Source organism: Chelonoidis abingdonii, chromosome 2, assembly GCF_003597395.2.
Source record: "Chelonoidis abingdonii isolate Lonesome George chromosome 2, CheloAbing_2.0, whole genome shotgun sequence".
In the NCBI taxonomy this organism is placed as follows: Eukaryota; Metazoa; Chordata; order Testudines; family Testudinidae; genus Chelonoidis; species Chelonoidis abingdonii.
This window is the reverse complement of record NC_133770.1, coordinates 206,157,013-206,177,187: the sequence shown is the minus strand read 5'-3', so window position 1 is coordinate 206,177,187 and position 20,175 is coordinate 206,157,013. Positions and strand designations below refer to the sequence as shown.

Genomic DNA, 20,175 nt, shown 5'->3' with positions numbered 1-20,175 from the left:
ATGACTGTATCAATTCTGAGGAGCTGAATTCTTGGTTTTAGACATAAGTGCCCAGCTTCAGCAAATTGTATATCTGTCACTGAAACATAAGTGCTGTTTCTACTGCTGAAGAAAGCAGTAAAAGGGACTCGTTAGATTAAACCTGATCTCTGTTCATTTAAATCAACATCAAGACTACAGCTAGCTGGTGGGCTGCCTCTTTTCACTTGCTCCCTTCCATCTTTTGATGCCTTGCCATCTAAAATCCTTTTAACCAAATCAGTTCACTTCCTTCTGTTCAAAGTACTGATGCTGAAAAGTCCACTGAGATCTGGAAATTTGACAGCTTTTGACTTCCTGGTTTTCATTCAGGCTGTTGCAGGGGGGATAGCCAACAAGCAAGGCAGATAAAAGAAGTCATTTAGGCTTAGGTTCCAGATAAAAGAATCAAAGTTGGTGAAATGTTCCAGTGTAACAGTGTACCTTCTATTCATCACTGCAAAATGTATTAGAATATGAGCAAAGAAATGTAAAATGCAGAATTAGCTGGATCTTTACCCATGCCATGTATTATAAGCCAAGTTTGAGAAATTGAGAATTCAATGAAAAATTCACCTGACCCCAAAGTAGGAATTGTTTAGTCTTATTGCCAGTCTTAATGCTGGGTTATCAAGGGCAAGTTCGGGTCAAAGACTATCAGTAAAATGTACTTTAAAGAGACATACGAAGTCAGCAGACCATATTAAGCCACATCATTATTTTACTTCAAAGCTTAGTTCTCTAATTAACAGTGTTTCTTCACCAAAGTGCTTAAAACGTATGAAATAGTATTAATTTCCATGGAAAGAGAACCTTAATGAAAAGCCCTATAGAATATAATAGAAAATTATATGACTATATCAGATAGTAAAACAATGCAAACAAATGAAAACCCTAGTATATAGTCAAAGGTATCATTCTGTATGAAGCGCTAAACTTTTTTGAATAATTTATTTGGATCTCTACTGGCTTTATCACTATTCAAGTTTACAGAACTTTTCCACAGAAAACGATAATTTATCATTTTCCTGAATGCCTAATATTAAGTGGGACATTTTCTTACAGGTCAAATGTTACAGTAATCTGAAAGAGAAAGGGAGTTAATTTTAAATAAACTCTCACGGAAATTTGGTTCATTGTTAGGTATTTTCTCAGAAGCCGAGTACATAGTTAGCATAGTCTAGAATAGCATTAATAGACATAAGTATTAATTAAGCTGACCAATCAAAACAGAAAGGAGGCATTTAAAAAAAAGCATCAGCTAAAGTTTCTTTTAGGCAATGGTTTCAATCTTTTTTCATTTGCAGACCCCTACCAAATTTAAAAAGGAGGTGCAAACCCCTTTGGAAATCTTAGACATAATCTAAGGATTCCAGGGGTCTGTGGGTTGAAAACCACTGCTTTAAGGCACAGGACAGTACAATGAAAAAGCAAATACTAGTATTCACCCACAAAAGCTTATGCTCCAATATATTTGTTAGTCTATAAGTGCCGCAGGAATCTTTGTTGCTAGTATAATAGAGTAATTGCTCGAAGCCAGAAAGGACAAAATTTTCAAAAACAGCTTATACATTTGCTGTCCCATCTCTTTGGGCTCCTGAAGCCTTGGTGGATATTGCTCTCCCAATTTTGTCACGTAATTACTAGTTGCATGTAAAATCCTGCCCTCTTGGATGCTCATAACTGGTGTGTGCAAAATCTGTGCAGATTTAGAAATAGGCTTTAGGCCACTGTCTACCACCATTGCTCATAAGGGACCAAGTTCATCCTACTGTCACTTCATTGCTCCACCAAGATGACTCTGGCTTAATGGAATTTAAAGCCTGATTTTCAGAAGTACTGTGAGCACCTGCACTCCTGTTTACTTGAATTGGATTTATGGCTGTTCAGCATCTCTGAAGATCAGGCCCTCAGTCTCCTGGATCTGTGTTGGCGCCATTGTCTTCAAGTCAGCAATTAACTCCAGTAGTCCCAACTCCTTTTCATTCACTTGGAGGACAACATAATTAGTTTGGATAAAAAATGAGAAACCTCACACTCTGCATTTGGAAGTGTCTCCCCAGCAAGTCCCTTGTGCAGTCATTTTTTGCCCAAAGCAAAAACACAGGAGTATAGGAGAGAGCAGAAATAGCTGCACCAGAAGACAAAGCCAACTATTGAAGAGTGACTGCCAAACACTTACAATAGCTTTCAGAGACTGCAACAAATAAAATAAACAAACATACTCAAGAAAAATAAAGGTGGGGGAAATCTCAACAGTTCCTGCAGTAGGTATTAGAGCAACACGTTCTTATTACCAAATGAAACCCCACAGTATAAAGCTCAGAAGTGTTAACAGCATAAGAGAAGATCTCAAACCCAGCAGTGCAGATTCAGGAACTGATCATGAAAAGGCGTTCACGGTGTACACTGTGAAAGAGCAAGGCAAGCTGTAGATCAAGGAGCGCTCAAATTTACCTGGCAAGGGGTCATACAGAACCTGTTCTGTGAATAACTAAAGGAATTTCATGTCAGGGCTCAGAATCTAGGATGAGAATTGAATTGTGTGTGTGTGTGTGTCTGTCTGTCTGTCTCTCTCACACGCCTACCCACCCAGAACAGAAAGTCAGCAGCACCCTAAGTTACTGGGACAAAATGGCAGATGCACATCTATAAAGAAGAAAATAAGTCAACGTCAAAAATAAATGTCAGAGGACTTGCCACTCATAAGAGGCAGAGCAAGAGGAGAAAGTTGGCAGAAAATCTTGTGAAGACAGAAGAAAATATAATATGCATTTACAATATCACAAATTCAAATTAAATCAGCAGATATATTAAGTTGAAATTTTATAATTACACAGAGATAACAGATAAATCAGAAGCTTATCATTTTGAGAAAATTCTATGGGCTATGAAATTAGTTTTTGTAGGTTTAAACATTGCAAATGAACTTTATCATTAGTTCAGTAGGTTGCTTCAGCTTTACATATGAAGAAGGTATGTCATTATGTTATAATGTGCTTTTACTCAACCAGTGATATTCAGACCTCAGTGGTTCAGGAGCCAAATTAGCAATCAGCTTTGCCCAAATTAGTCTCAGTAGTGTGAATTCATTGTTTCATTTACTATAGTACTGTATATTCATATTTAAACAGTATGACACAGGAAATAATTAGTTTTTAAATCTCTCTCTCTCTCTCTCTCTCTCTCTAATTCTTACAACAAAATGACTGACCAAGTATAATTATTATTTTATCAACTGAAATTGGTTAATAACAGTAGAAGCATCCTGATTGGTTAATAACTTAGATTAGTTAATAATTAAATCACTCAGTGTTTTACTATCGTGCTGCAAAGAGCTGCAGGAGACATACTAAAGAACCATTTGTGGCATGTGAGCCTCAGTCTGAGTATCACTGTACTAGACTAATATTTAAAGACATGAAGTTGGAGGTTCTGCCGTCTATTTGTTAACTTTAGTGCTACCACAGTCTCCCAGAATTTGAAATGTCTTTTGGACACACTATTATTATGGCATGAGAAAAAAGTTCCACTTTATGCTGGATACTGCCAGGTTAAAGTCTGCATTAATAGGAGTACATCTAGTATTTTAGAATCAGATTTCTTTGCTATGATGAATGGATGACTGTTTTAACTTTACATGCATAATAGTAATAGGAAGGTCGCATAGACATTTCAAAATTCTTGTGGACCAGTCATTAGACTTCTTCCCATTCAGAGGAAATTATAAAGCAGAATAGTACATTGAATTGTAAGGTACTTGTTTAGGATGACTAATTAAAAAAATACATAAAATTTTTAGATGTTTCAACAGAAACTCTCATTAAACCACTTGAATCATTTCCATCTGATTGTAGAAAACACTTTGTACACAGATTTTTATACTTTTTTAGGATCTGAGGTTAAGGTGAGGCAGGAAGGAAACCTGGGAAATGAATTTTCTGAGTGTGGGGACAAAAAGATAAGTAATACATAAATATAACCTCCTCAGACACAAACTTTGTACTGGGATATATGACCTTAAGCTAAAATTAATAAAGCTTAAGGCTACGTCTACTGTACAGCATAGCAGTGTTGCTGCATATCTGGTGAACATGCTCTATGCCAACGGGAGAAAGTTCTCCCGTTGACATAAAAAAATACTCTGCACATACTGCTGATGAAAGAATTCTGAAACTGTGCAAACAACAAGTCCTGCAGTCTTGAAGGGTTTTTATAAATAAGCATGTTGGCTCTATTTCCTGATTTCCTGCACCTGGTTATGAAACAATAGACAATACAACTGGGACTGTATAATATAACCTTCCAAAATTTTGAGATGTGTTATAAATAACTTACTTGTGAGCCAGAACGTGATTAATGTATTCTTCCTATTAAAATTTTTCTCATGTATATCAGAAAATTTTGGCCACGAAATTTTCATTAAGTTCAACAGTTATTTGTGGGTTGATATTCTGCCTTGGATTTAATGAAAATGGTGATTCTGACAATTTTCTATTTGCTCAGTTTTCTACTTTTTGGATACAGGACTTTCAGCATTCCCCATTTTGTCTTTTCTTACACGTTCACTGCACATCTTTCGAAACTATCACATTATAGATATGCTCCCTCTGAGATAGATGGAGTGGATATGGGTACCTGTGTGGAGCACATTTGGTTCTGTCCTCCCCACCTCTAAGTGCTTAATTCACCACCATTGTTCTCAGCCCAGGCTGACCTAGAGATTGAGGGATGAATTCAGGATCATCCTTCTCCTCTCTGGTTTATCACACATTATCTTCATGATATTATTCTGTCACTAAACTACTATTTGGGCAGTAAAGAATTTAATAAACTTTCCATTCTGGTGGTTAAGTCGTTTTTTCTGGAAGACAGCTTCAAATGACAGCCAAAAGTTTAGAAAATGTCCACACTGTTCTGTATTACTTGTCTGAGTCAAATTTATTATTGGCTGCAGGCTACAGTGTTTTTTCACTGGGCCAGTAATAGTATCTGTCCCTTTGAAACAGAATGATTTAAAGTCAATGGGAGAAAAAGTGGATTTGTGTCCTCTTATTTCAGATGGCTCTTCGCTTCTCCTGATACTTTCACTTGGAGACCTCTTCTGCTCCAGGGCTGAGAAAATAGTCACACATTCTGCTGGATAGATATGACCACTGCTGAAGAAATTATTTAAGATTGGTTCCTGCACCTCTCCTTTCCTCAGTCTGAGGAATTAAGTGAATTTATGCTTTGACAATGTAATCTTACCTAGAGATAACATCTAAGAGAAGATGATGTGAAGTTAAATGATTCAAGGATTCTTAGATTCAGAGGGCTAAAATGAATGAAATACAGTCATCTTAGCATCTGAATGTTTTCAATACTAATTTTACACGGCCTCCCTCTTGAATGATGGATTAAAAGTCATCACATTTTCGCTAATAAAACTTTTTCTTCACTGGGGATTTTCCTTGACTGCAGCCATCAGTGGCTAGTCATGAGTATAACGGTACCAATACAAACCTTTAACGTAGATGGGTGAAAGTGTTATTTGCCCCAGCAAAGCTTATCTCTGGAAGCAGGATAAACTGATATGTACTGTGGTTTATAGTAAGTTCTTCCTGTCTACTCCAGGAATTTGCAGCAGTGCAGCTGGGCTGGTTGCTGGCTGGTGATATCTGAAATTGGGACAAATCCCCAGTATAGATCATGTCTACATTAAAACTGTCTTTCTGAAGCCCCATTTCCTCCTCTCCTCACACCCCCTTGTCAGCAGTTCTCTCCTTCTGTATCCAATGGGAGGAGAATTGAGCCCTGCTTTCTATACCTGTACTGAAATAGTGAAGGAAAAGATGAATGTTTGTCAAGAAGTCATACTTAGGTGTTTCGTGAAGATAGTTCCCCTGATGTGATCCCTAAATCTATTACTGAAGAAAACTTGGAATTTCATAGAATTTTGGAGAGAGTTTTGGTTTTAGTCCAGTCTGGTTTCTGATTTTTCCAACAAGCAAGCGTCGTTCAGCTGTCAGGAACACTGACATAGATTGTGAATGAGCCTAGGAATAATGGCTTAGTAGTTTGCTCATCATGGTTGAAAAGTGTCTTAAATTGTCAATAGCAGGTTGGTCATAAGCATTTGTTTACAAAACCTGTGAGGCTATTGGGACATTAATTCTCAAAGCAATTTACAGATAGCTGGATATTGGGCTGCGGGTGCAGGGCTGGATAGAGGAGGGATGTTTCAGAGGAAGAGCGTGTAGCTGTGAGCTAGAGTGACATCCATGCATTAAATGAAACATACAGTGGACCTTCTCGTTTCAGCTATGGCATCCTCAGGCAGGATGCTCTCTTATTGCATCCTGTAAACAGTTTTTTTATTTTACTTCTTTTTGGTCTTGGAAATTAATTACTCACTGTTTGCTACCTTATAGTGGTAAATGGATCAGTTTATACAGAAGCAAGTGTATGATTGTATGTTTTCCCCTCCTTGTTGTCCCTGTGATTGACCTCCCTCCCTATTGTTAATGGACTATTGACTCATGGTTCTCTCTCACAAGAATTTGTGCAGCTTCTAGTCATTGTTCTTACTTTCAAGGTTGACCTTTACTTGTTGACACACATTTATAGAGTTTTTTTTTTTTTAATTTCTCAAATTCTCTTTACTTCTTGGTCAAGAAAACCTGACCTGTGAGGAAAGGTTAAAAACCTGATAAGTCTTCAGATATGTAAGGACTGTTATAAAGAAGATGGTGATCAATTGTTTTCCATAACCTTTGAAGGTAAGACAAGAGGTAATCAGCTTGATCTGCAACAAGGGAGATATAGGTTAGATATAAGGAAAAACTTTGTAACTATAAGGACAGTTAAGTACTGGAATGGGTTATCAAGGAAGGCTGTGGAATCACCATCACTGGAGGTTTGTAGACAAATTACTGTCAGGAATGGTCTAGGTATACTTTGTCCTGCTGCAGCACAGGAGGATGGACTAGATGTCCTCACGAAGTCCCTTCCGGCCCTACATTTCTGATTCTATGAGTCTACTACTTCTAGTGGGACTACTGTAGGAGAAGTCATTGATCAATTCATGGAGAAGTTCCAGGAAAACAAATTATTGGAAATAAACTGTACATTTGCATTGCCAGCCTAATACTGACCTTAGAAATTTGCTAGCTTTAGAAATTAATTGCAATTATTTTTACATTAAAATCAAAGACAGAGTAGTCTACTTTTTCTTAACATAATGGGAATTTTATGATATGGGATGGGGGGGAGGGCGGCTGTCTTTCAGTTTTTAGAGACCTGAATTTAAACTGTGCTTAGGTAAAAAAGTAAAATGAGTTTTGTGGCCTCAGGCTAGCTTACAATTGTCCTAAGACTACTATCTGAGTTATTGTCATTCTTTGTAGTCCAGGAAAAAAATAATAGCTAAGGGCTGAGGTCTTGAGTGAAATATCTTGCATAGCACCTGTGTCTAGTGCCAGCCAGTGGGATCAGATTTACATTTGAAGACTCGTCCTGCACTAGCAAAGTAAATCACAGTAGAATTGGACCCATAATGAGCACTCAAATTCACAGCAAATGTAAGCGAAACAAAAAACCCTCCAAGCTGCCATCTGCTATTATTTTGGAAGTTTCTGTAAAGTGAAGATGTTATCTTTTCCTTTTGTTTGTACAGCTTGATATTATTTCTAATCTCTCTCAGATTCGGAGAACAAGGTCTAATTTGCTATTTGTAGTACCAACGCTTGTATTGCTATTTGCGTAGCTCAATAGCTGACAATTGCTCACTTGCTTTAATAATGAAAACCGTTTCACATGGGTGTTGTACAGTCATCTCCACTGCTGTTTAAGTAAATGTTCTTATACCAGGGGCTGACGTAAAATAAATGTCAATGTGTTGTATTCAGAAGATGGTGATCACTGATAACCTAATACCCCTTTTACTATACTTAATTACAGTATCATTTCAATGGAAACATCTTAACTTGAATTATTAGTTTAATCTTTTTATTTACTTTTTCATTTGGTTTGCAATGGCTAATAGGCTTGGTCTTGTTAGAGAAAGTCACTAAACAAATTGATGAAATACAGAGTTACGGTGTAGATGAGGAGTGGGAAAACTTTTTGACCCAAGGGCCGCATCTGGATATGGAAATTGTATGGTGGGCCATGAATGCTCATGAAATTGGGGGTTGGGGTGTGGGAGTGGGTGAGGGCTCTGGCTGGGGGTACAGGCTCTGGGGTGGGCCAGAAATGAGGAGCTCAGGGTGCGGGAGGAAGCTCTGGGCTGGAGCAGGAGGTTGGGGTTTGGGCTCTGGGTGGGGCTGCGCATGAGGGGCTGGGGATGCAGGAGGCTCTTATATAGTGCTTTTCATTAGGAGATCTCAAAGCACTTTACAAAGGAGGTCAGCATGACTATCCATATCTTACACATGGGGAAACTGAAGCACAAAAATGTGACATGTCTTGTTCAAGATCACCCAGCAGGTAATGGCAGAGCTGGGACTAGAACTCAGGTCTCCTGAGTCCAGTCTAGTGCTCTATCCAGTTGTACTCACTATCCAACTGGATTTTGACCACAAAAATTTCCTCTCAAGAAAACGTGGTTTTGTTGAAAATGAAATTTTTACATGGAAAAACACTGGGGGGAAAATTTGTTTCAAATTTAATTTTTTTTTCACTTTGGTTTTCAAAAAAGAGAACAGTTTAGTTTTAAGGTTTTTTCACTTTTTCCAGTGCAGAAAAGCCGGTGGAAGCGGTTGAAAAGGTGGGTGGGGATGGGAGGAAACCTTTCTGAAAACTAAATTCCAGATCGTTTTTGGTTTTCTAAGATGAAAACAACACAAACATTTTCATTTTGTTTTGAATGTTTGGCAAAAAAAATCAACATTGTTTCACAGAAAAAATGTTGATTTTTTTCAACCTCCTCTAACTACTGCATTTGGTACAGTACCTAGAAATATGTCTTTGTTTGGAGGGGTTTGCTGCTTAAACTATTTGCAGGTCATTGAATCTGAAATAGCTTCTACAGGTTTGAGGTAGAGCTGCTAGTCCAAGTGGCTGGATTTTGTGAACTGTTATACAGATTATTTTAGAAGAAGTTTTTGACAAAGGTCCAATATTACAAGGAGTACAGTGGGAGAGGGAGACAGTGGTTTGAGCATTGGCCTGCTAAGCCCAGGGTTGTGAGTTCAATCCTTGAAGGGGCCATTTAGGGATCTCGGGCAAAAATCTGTCTGCTTTGAGCAGAGAGTTGGACTAGATGATGACCTCCTGAGGTCCCTTCCAACTATGAAATTCTATGAACACATGAAGGAGGTGGAACAGAGTCCTTGGGTGCAGGGAAAAATTAAGAAAGTCTGAAAAATATAACCTAAAGGCCTCCATTTGTCACCTTTTGGAGGGTCTTTTTTCTTAATGGAAACTGAGCTAATCTAAAATTTGACTTTTGGATATATATCCCTACAGGAATGGATTTTTGGCATATAGTTTTGCCTGTATTAGGAGTACTGAAATAATTTTAAGTGATGCAAATCGCTAGTCAATAAAATTTAAAAAGTGGTTTAAATAAAACAGATAGGAGTAAAACTAGTTGCATTTCATATTCCAGGGCCGACTATTTTTGTGGGGGAGATTTGGCACTTAAATACCAAGATGATAAGCAGCTTGTACCTAAACAATACCCTCGGCCATTTGTGTTACCCAGATGTGGCGCATCATCACCTGGTCCACTTTATTGAATGTTGAGCCCCTTACCTCTATACTTTGTCTGCCCTTTTAGACTGTGAACTCTACAGGTCAGTCAGTGAACGTGCCCTTTGTACAGTGCCTGGTGCATTGTGGTCTCTGCTGTGAATAAATAATAAATTAGATAACTGTGTGTGAGAAGAGTGGCGAGGGAGCGGGGTAGAACTTACCAATAACCAATCAGGCATCTCATTATCTGTTGGCTGTTATTGACTGAACAATGATGATAACAGTACTTGCGTGGGGTTAGAAGGAGTAAATTAGTATGATCTAGTGAATCTGACTGGACTGAGTCAGTGGCATCAACAGGTGAACAATTGACAGCCTGCAGGTCACTGCCAGGGAGTTACTCATCCTCTGCTCTATTTGATCTGTGGTTCATAGTGATGAAGTGCTTACATGATACAATCTCCCTGTGGGAGCACTAATAATTAGCCTGGGATACTGACTGCTGCTATTGACTGTCCTCTTCCTTGTGGAAGCAGTTCTAGCCGTGCTGTGAGGAATCACAGAGGGATAAATCACAGCAGTCCCCTGACTCTGTGGTGAGGAGCATTGAGCCTTGAAGCCTGGAATAGTAAATTCACAACATAATGAGATTGAGAAAACTATTGGTTAAAGCGATGATAGTCAGAGTAGGACCTGAAAAAGCATTATTTTTTCAAACACTGATGCAGAGGGATTTGAGGTGCTTGAGGTGAACAGACCCAGATGGGGAGATCTGTCTGGTCCATAAAACAGTGATATCTTCAGTGAGGTTTTACTGTATTTGAGTTTGTTAAACTAAAGGAATGTGAGGAGCAAAGAAGGAACTGATTCTTGTGTAGCAAGGGAAAATAAATTTCACAGAAAAGATTGGGAGAGCAAAAATCTGACCGGTCTTAAAGATACTAAATTCATTGTGCTGAGACTTTTGGATCCCCAAAATATTGGAGTTATTAGTTTTTTAAAAAAGATAAAAACCATGAAACAACAAACCAAAAGTGATGCAGTAGTCATTTCAAATAAAAAATACTTGCATTGCTAAGCTCCCCTACAAAAAAACTTTCTCTGAGGAAGTGGGTACATATAACACAGACCTGAAGAAGAACTCTATGTAAGGTTGAAAGCTTGCGTCTCTCACCAACAGAAGTTAGTCCAGTAAAAGACATTACCTCACCCACCTTGTCTCTCTATTATCCTGGGACCATCATGGCTACAATAATATTGGAAAAAAGCAATTGTGTAGTCACATGTGAGAGTTTCCTTCCAGAACCGCTGTCTGTGCCAATCTTCTCCATTCTAGAGCATAGACAGTGAAGCGGAATTAGAACATGAACCAATCAGACACACTGCACACAGGCTGCACTTACTTCACAGTAGCAAAGGTATGTCCGGATAAACTAGTAAATCAAGATTTTCGCCAGACTCTACCTTTAAATCTGGACTCCCAGGGCTGAAGAATATGCATTAGCACTCTGCTTGCATTTTCTGCATGTTAGTTTGTTTTCTACTAGAAGGATGAACTTGTGATTTAAATACAAGATTGGGAGTCAGCTCTTAACGCCAAACTGACTGGTCTGGAGACTGAAGTTCTCTGCATATCCACATAACAGTGTTGCCAACTCTCATGATTTTATCATGAGTCTCAAGATACTTGGTGTTTTTCTTAAAGCCCCACCTGTTGGAGTCAAGAGAGTTCATGAAAGTTTCTGCTTTCAGTCCTAAAATGTACATTTCTAGAGTTCATAGTTGCAGGAAAAAACAGGAAGTGGTGCAACCTAAAGGCTTAGAAAACAGAAGGAAAACAATAACGTATAATTTATTATTTAAAAAACATTTGATTTTTGAGGGCCTGACTTATGATTTTGAACTCTTGGGTTGGCAGTGCTGTAACAAGCACATCATATAGGCAATAATATGACAAGTTTATCCTTCCCTAGCCTCTGAGGTAACCCCCACTCATGCTTTAGGGTTAAGAGCTCAGTTCTTTCTCCATACCATTAAACTCTTGGCTTCTCCGCTGAGAGTGCCAATAAGAGTGCCTGTTGTGATGATGGTTTTCTGATGTGGACACTTGTTCACTAGGCTCTGGACTGAGACCAGTAACTCATTTCATACAAGCTATTGAACTGCCATCCAATAGCAACAAGTTACAGTCGCTGTTCAGACTGCTGCTGACATAGAGATGAAAAGCTGCATATCTTATTTTTAATCCTCTGAGCCCTCCAGCCCTCCACGGTTCATATCTTTTAAACTAAATGGCCAGCTTTTTTTTTTTTTTTTTTTTTGGTCTAAAAGTGGAATAGTTAAGGGGTGTTAGTCATTTCTGTAGCTACAATTTTTTTAAGTATGTCTGCTCATGTTGCCCCTCAGCACCACGCATCAGCAGTGTTCTAGTCACTGTGCTACTGCAGACTCACTGGTGATCATACCTCAGTATTGCTAGTCATCATTTAGCAGTGTGTGCTCATTTAAGGGCCCAGCTAGACTAGAGAGTTTACAGCAGTGCAGCTATATTGCTGTAAGCTCTCTCTCATGCAGCCACTCTACGCCATTTGGCTTAACTGCTCCAGCCCCCAGGAGTGGCAGTAGCTATGTTGGTGGGAGAAGCTCTCCTGCCACCGGAGTGCTGTCCACACCGGCGCTTACATCAGTGTAACTTATGTTGTTCAGGGGGTGATTTATTAAATACCTGTACGACACAAGTTATTCCAACATAAACTGTAGTGTAGACATAGCCGTAGTTTAATTTCCTTCCTGAGGAAGAGTATCTTTTCATCCTTAACAGTTAGATTATTAAAATCAGACCCACAACACTTGTGGTCATTGCAATTTGGAATTGGTAATGGAATTGAACTAGAATATTTAATCAGCTAAGGCGTCCATTCTGTCTCACAGACACCCTCTTTTTTGTGCATGTGGGCTTAGCTGTGCAGATGGGAAGAGTTCCATAGCAAAGAATTAAGTTTTATTTAACAAGTACTGTATTACAGCACATATACTAAAACTGGAACGATACAGAGAAGATTATCATGGCCCCTGCGCAAGGATGACATGCAAATTCATGCATTACTGGTAGCTCTCTCACTTCGGGGTGAATTCTGCTTGTCACTACCTTGTTTCTATAGACAGTGTCTGCCTTGATTTGCAGAAGTCAAACTGATCAGAATACTCTGTTGCAATGGTTCTCAAACTTTTTTTTTTTCACGGCCACTTGAAAATTGCTGAGAGTCTTGGCAGACCACTTAATGATCTTTCAAAATGTTGTTTGTACCATTAGCTAACTATTGTAAAGTGCTTTGGGTAAAAGCCCTATATAAAAAAACCCCGTTAATAATAATTAACGGGGGTTTTTTGGTACTACAAATAAAAGCACACAAACAACTCATATTTTAATATCAGTGGTCTTACCTTTCTAATGTGATAGATGTGCCCTCTCTCCCTCGCCACAGCAGCCGCTGAGCTGGGGCTGGGAAGGAGGGCCATCTCTCCCTGGCAGCCGCAGCCCTGGAGCTGGGGAAAATCACCTCTTTCTCTGGCCGCCGCAGCCCTGCATGTCCCAAATTCTCTCCATCCCCTCTTCTCACCCTACTGCCCCCCTCCCACCTACCACCTATTTCCCCCCAAGGCCACCACCTCCACTTACATGTGCATCTTCTCCATGGTCCAGGCACCTAATTAGCGCAGCTCCACTCATTAGGTGGATGGCCCTTCGTTTTCTCATGTGCGGACGCCCAGGCGCGCACCTTAGAGGGCATTATCCGTGGACCACCTAAATGGAGCTTGCAGACCACGGAAGGTCCATGGACCACAGTTTGAGAACTTCTGCTCTGTTGTTCATTTCTGATTCCTCTCCTGACTCATACTGACAGATACAATGTAAACTTGCCTTTTCTTCTGGTGCAGATCATGTTGGCAGTCACATCAAAGGGGAATAAGCTAGGGAGCAATGGAGTAGTTGTTTGTTAGAGACTTTTACAAACTCATGTTTGTTTTTTTAAAGAATAGAATGCGTTCCTTTCCCTCTGGTTAAAACTGCGTCAGCCTTCCTCTGGGCCTTCAGAATATTCTCAGACCAGCAGTGTTACCCAATTTAGTTTTCTGAATCTCCATGCTGTTGGCCAAATGGTTTCGGCCGATTCTCTAGAGTTGCAAAAGTGTTTGTAAATGTTCTGCTTGATATCATAAATTAATTACTTCAGATCAGATTTGGCTACTGAAACATCATTACCCACATGTTCCAACACTTTTAACAGATAATAACCCTAAAGAAAAAAAGCAGAGCTGTAAGCTGCATTGTAGTAAAAGATTAGAATTTTATGGTGATTTGGGGTCCACTGCGGGGTCAATCGGTAGGAGACAGAACCTCAAAATGTCGAACTATTGGCCACAGTTTGAAAATCATTTCCAAGGAAAAGGATGCTGTTTATGTATCTATACACATTATTTCCTCTTTTTATTTGCTGAATAAAATATCCTCCTCATCTCTTCCTTGTCCCTCTGCCAAAATCCTTTATAGGAGTTCCCATTGGTACCAGCAAAGTTGATCAATTGCAGACTTCCCTGCTGTTGAACTCAGCTAACAAGCCATTCATAACTACAACAGACAATTTTTTAAAAGCTCTAATCTCCAATGACTCCTTAAAGGAACCAGTTGCTTTGCTTTCCTTGAGTTGTAAAGGATAATTTTCAGAAGCCTATTTTTCTATAAGGGATGCTGCTTATCATGAACAATACTGTGTTCCTCTTTTGTAATTGTGCACTGTGTCTGCACATTTGCATCCTTGTCCTCACAATTAATGTTATGTTTCTGTACCTGGGAAGGCAATTCTGGCTCAAATGAAACCTTTGAGATGCTCTGTGATCTGGGTTTGCTGCCTTTATTTTCTTAAATAGAATAACTACTAGGGTAAGTGGTAGGACAAGAATTACCAGTTCATGGCAGCCATTACTAAGTAATGAGCCTTTGTCTCACTTCACTAGCCATATTGCTTTAAGCAAGTCTTTTAATGCCAGATCCTCTCAGAACTACTCTGAAAAATGTTGTTTTATTCTGCCTAGTTAAGGTATTGTCATGAGAGCACACTACCATATGTTTTTGTTAATTCTTTCTTGTATTAGAGTTAAGGATGCTTAGGTAGTATGATTATAGCATCCAGAAGAATTATACCATTTTTGTCTGTCAGAGAATCTGAAAATGGGGAGGATATTTTATATAAAATGCGTGTACTTTATCTTTTCTTTCCTTTTTCCCCCCTTCTCACATTCATTTTCTGTAACGGCCCAGAAGTTGTTTTCTATTTGCTCTTCAGAAGCGACTGAGAGGTATTGGTTTTTTTTTTCCTGTACTTGTGTGACACATCAGCCCTTTGGAAATATCCCTGAAGTAAGAGATTAAATCCCAGCAACTGGATTTGAACCCTCTTTATCCTCCAGTCACACAGTTAACTGCCCCATCTCTAAAAAAGTAAACTAGAGAAAAAGCTACTACTGAGCACACACCATTATTCTTCTACATTCCTCTAACTCTGGGTTTGTCTACACTATGGGATTATTCTGATTTTACATAAACCAGTTTTGTAAAACAGATTGTATAAAGCCGAGTGCACGTGGCCATACTAAGCACATTAATTCGGTGGTGTGCGTCCATGGTCCAAGGCTAGTGTCGATTTTTGGAGCGTTGCACTGTGGGTAGCTATCCCGTAGCTATCCCATAGTTCCTGCAGTCTCCCCTGCCCATTGGAATTCTGAGTTGAGACCCCAATGTATGATGGTGCAAAAACAGTGTCGCGGGTGATTCTGGGTAAATGTCATCACTCATTCCTTCCTCCATGAAAGCAACAGCAGACAATCATTTTGCGCCCTTTTTCCCTGGAAATTCCCTTGCAGACCCGCCATGGCTGGCAACCATGGAAAGCCCCGTTCAGCTTTTTTTACTGTCCACCGTTGTTCTACTGGATGTTTGCTACAAGCGGGTACGTGCAGCGCTAACACAGCAGCATTCATGCCCTTGCAAGGATAGCAGAGAACGTTTACCATTGTTTCGTACCGTCTGCCATTTTGCATTGTAAAATTTGGCAATGAGATGGACGGTTATCAGTGTGCTGTACCAATCTGCTGCCTTCATGGTGCCCTGGCTGAGGTCGGCCGGGCGGCAACAGTCAAAATGGAATGATCCCCGAGTCAAATCCCTCCTTTATGGTATCTAAAAAAGTAGATTTCAGTTCCTGCCTAGGAATATGGTGCAAAGTTTACTAGAAACCAGTGTACCAGAAGAACCAGGAGGAGCACAGCCGCCTCCATGCCAGATCCCGGCAGAAAATGAGGCTCAACATGCCATCCTGGGGGTGCCGCCTGCAACCAACGTCCCACGGCTTTTTTTCCTGGCTCCCCCAACCTCTGGGCTACCGTTGCAGTGTCCCCCCCCACATGTTTGTGATGAAGTAATAAAGGATTGCGAGGAATAAGAAACATGACTTTAGTTAAGTGAGATAAATATGAGGGAGGAGCCTCAGGCTGCTATGATAGTCCAGGGCAGAACATAAACCTGCGGGGGAGAGGAAAGCGGGCATACGCTGCTATGGGACCAGTCCCAGCATCAGGAATCTTCTTTTACACATGAAGAGGCTGATGAGCTCGCCACCCAGGCTATGATGAAGAGGTACCCAAGCGTCTGTACCATGGATGGAATGACCGGGGAGTCATTCCTATTTTTACCAGGCGCCCTGGCGCGACCCTTCACCTAGGCCAGCCAAGGAGCACTCAAGCTGATGATGATGACGAATAGGCAGTCATATTGTAAACCCGTCTGCCACTGGAGGCGGAGGAAAGGATATTGTCTGTTACAGCCGCAGCATCAATCTACCCAGGCAGCATGCAGTAGAATGGGTTGGACATTGAAAAAAAGCAAGATAGGAATTTTTTTTTCCCTTTTCGTTTCAGCAGGGAGGGAGGTAATTAACGAAACTCTACCCCTGAAAAACACCCCGGACAATGTGTTTGACCCACAGCATTTGAAGCCCAGGCCAGAATGCAAATTACTTTTCGAATGCTAGGGGACTTGTGGGATAGCTGGAGTTCCTCAGCTACCCCTCCCTTCCCTCACGAGTGCCATTTGTTCTTGGCTTTCCGTACACTGTCACACAGCACTGTGCTGGTGCGATTTGTATCATAGCGCTGAAAGATTTTTCAATGCCTTTGGGCATTTCGTCTTCTGTAACGGGGGTTTGATACCACAGATTTTGTTCCCCATAAACGCAATCAGATCCCAGTAGCTCCCGTACGGTCCATGCTGGAGCTTCTTTTGGGATTTGGGACTGCATTGCCACTCGTGCTTGATCAGAGCTCCACGCTGGGCAAACAGGAAATGAAATTCAAAAGTTCGCGGGGCTTTTCCTGTTTACCTGGCCAGTGCATCCGAGTTCAGATTGCTTTCCAGAGCAGTCACAATGGGGCACTGTGGGATACCGCCCGGAGGCCAATACCGTCAATCTGCGGCCACACTAACCCTAATCCGATATGGTAATACCGATTTCAGCGCTACTCCTCTCGTCGGGGAGGAGTACAGAAACCGGTTTAAAGAGTCCGTTATATTAATATAAAGGGCCTCATTGTGTGGACGGGTGCAGCATTAAATCGATTTAACGCTGCTAAAATCGGTTTAAACGTGTAGTGTAGACCAGGCCTCTGAGGCAGCTCCTGGCAGGTGCCTACTACCTCTAACTCCCATTGAAGTCAAATTGGTGATGTAGAAGGGAATGCCTCCATATTCCATCAAAAGATTAAAGCTTGTATAACTGAAGTCAAAAAGAATTGCAAGTGCTTGGTACCTCACAGGATTTCGCCTATAGGTGCTGAATGTGAAAAAGACTTGTATGTCTGTTACTTAATTCCCTGGGATGTGTAAAGCACATGAGTAGCTTTTTTTTTTTTTTTCTTGATGTATATTTTATATAAATTTATGTTGACATCGCCATTTCTTTTCTGAGGATGTGTGTTCCATGCTAAAGCAAAATGACTTCTTCTCCAGAGAGCCACAAATATACCTGCCTGGCTAATTAGGAAAACAAATAGTCTGTCATTGATTTAAAAGAAACTTGAAAGGTTACTGATGGCATTTGACAAATGCATAGACAATACACAAATCACCAGAGACAGTGCAGAGCGATGTGCATAAAGCCAAATGCTATAAGGGCACAGTTGGCTAGGTTGTCTTTAAAATACTATGATACTGTTGTTTCACTCCGTTGAGACGCTCTTTTTTCATTGTACTCCTCCTCAGACTTCCGTCTAATGCTGCACTCACCTTGGATTTGAGGGAGTTTTTGATTTTCCTATGTGTAAATTCTATAAGGTGATGTTTAATTTTTTATGAGACAGGCTGAATCATATAAAGCAGGGGTGTGCAAACTTTTTGGCCAGAGGGCCACATCAGGGTTGTGCAACTGTATGGAGGGATGGGTAGAGAAGGCTGTGCCTTCCCAAACAGCCTGGCCTCCGCCCCCTATCCACCCGCTCCCACTTCCCGCCCTCTGATTGCCCCCCTCAGAACCTCCAACCCCTCCAACCCGCCATGCTCCTTGTCCCCTCACCGCCTCCTCCCGGGACCCCTTCCCCAACTGCCCCCGGGATCCCACCCCCTTATCCAACCCCCCCTGCTCCCTATCTCCTGACTGTCCTCTTGACCCCTATCCACATCCCTGCCCCCTGACAGGCCCCCTGGGACTCCCACTCCCAATCCTCCCCTGTTCCCCATCCCCCCAGAACCCCCCACTCCCTTATCCAACCTCCGTGCCCCCTTACCAGCAGCAGGAGCTTGCAGCTGCGACACCCGGCCAGAAGCAGCTGCGCTTCCCATGCTGCCCAGCGGGAGCGGCGGGCCAGAGTGTGGCCCGCATGGCGGCTTGGCTGCGGGGGAGGAGGGACAGTGGGGAAGGGGGCGGGGACTAAGGTCCCCAGCCAGGAGCTCAGTGGCTGGGCAGGACAGTTCCGCAGGCCGGATGTGGCCCGTGGGCTGTAGTTTGCCCACGTCTGGTATAAAACATTTAAGAATTATCCACCTTTTTTAAGCTGTTGTCAAAGGCTAGTGCAGTGTGTCCCTATTTCTATCCATAGAATTTAAACTAGCCAGAAATAAATGTTTTTCTTCTGGCTCAGCCACAGCCTCTTCATCAGCAATTTAGGTTATATCTTCAGTCCAGTGTATCTTGAGCCCTTGCTCAGGTATTGCCTCTACCTCCCTCTTGTCCATCTCAGTCTCGTTTAAAACCCAGCCGAGCAGGCCCAGATGTGGGGGTGCAGAAGTGCCATTTTCATTCTCTCTGCTAACCCATGCACTTTGCAGTGAGGGTGCAGGCTAAATCACTCAGCTGCTGATAGTCCTCCATTACCACTCCACAATTTCCCTTATGAAGTTTCCCATAATTCACTGTGAAAATATCAGAGCAGCTCAGTCTACTGCAGCAGAAAGAACCATTGGTATTTGCCCCCAGAAGTTCTAGCGACACACATGGGTGATTGCAGCACCAATGAGGAAACATTAACTCGGGTGTGGCTTTGCAGCGTAGCTGCTCAGACCTGGGTGCCGCTCACACGAGTTACTTCTGCAGTGAAGACATACCCTTAGACCAGGGGTCCCCAATGCGGTGCCCATGGGTGCCATGGTGCCCTCAGGGGCATCTAAATGCACCCGCATCCTGGCCGGCGGCACTGCACTAAGTTTTGTCGGCAGCAAGTGGCATCATCAAGAGGCGTCACCACTGAAACGCCGCAGAAATTCGGTGGCATTTCGGCGGATCCTCCACCGCCGCCACGGTCCTTCATCTGGTGCCTGCCAGATGAAAAGGTTGGGGACCACTGCTTTAGACAGTTTAATATTTTTTCCTTTTGAATTTAGCACCAGTGCCAGAGGTGTTTTTCCCCAGTGTAAAACTTAGTGCAGTGAATTTCTTTGTAGCTTCCATTTTTTAGACGATTTTCAGTTTATAAGTTACTGTGGCCTTTCTGATACCTCAGCAACTCTTTCATCTTTATTTCTGCACGGAGTGCGTTTTTAGTTCCATTATCTTTTATTACTAGATCAAGGAAAGCACACACAAAATTCTAACATGGGTCAGGCTGAAATCCCAGGGGGAAAAAATGTTTTGTAATGGTTTTTCCTCACAAGCAAAAATAAGGTTTTTGGTGCTGTGACTCAGCTTTGTCAAATTAACTTTTTTTTCTCCAATCTGAGAGAGCAGAAGCACAGCTCTGTATTGTTATGCGCTCAGCTAGAGCAATTATATGCAGTGACACTGAGCGCTCCACACTGTAGCGATGTTCTTTCACAAGCTGCTGAAAGCAGTCTGTCGTAAAAACATCTAAACCTGAATTTAAATAGCCTTATTCTTTTTTGTTCTCTGCTGTCATTCACACTAAAAGTTATTTTTTTTTTGCAAAGAAGGTAAA

General features: G+C 41.3%; 1 protein-coding gene and 1 non-coding gene across 3 annotated transcripts in view; both read left to right on the top strand.

Annotated features, from left to right (window-relative positions):
* The window catches only part of LDLRAD4 (low density lipoprotein receptor class A domain containing 4), a 462,955-nt gene that overhangs the window by 276,312 nt on the left and 166,468 nt on the right, over positions 1-20,175 (top strand). The gene's annotated exons all lie outside the window — the stretch shown is intronic.
* Positions 12,709-12,813, top strand: LOC116831764 (U6 spliceosomal RNA). Its single transcript, XR_004375289.1, has one exon. It is a non-coding gene; the product is annotated as a U6 spliceosomal RNA (small nuclear RNA).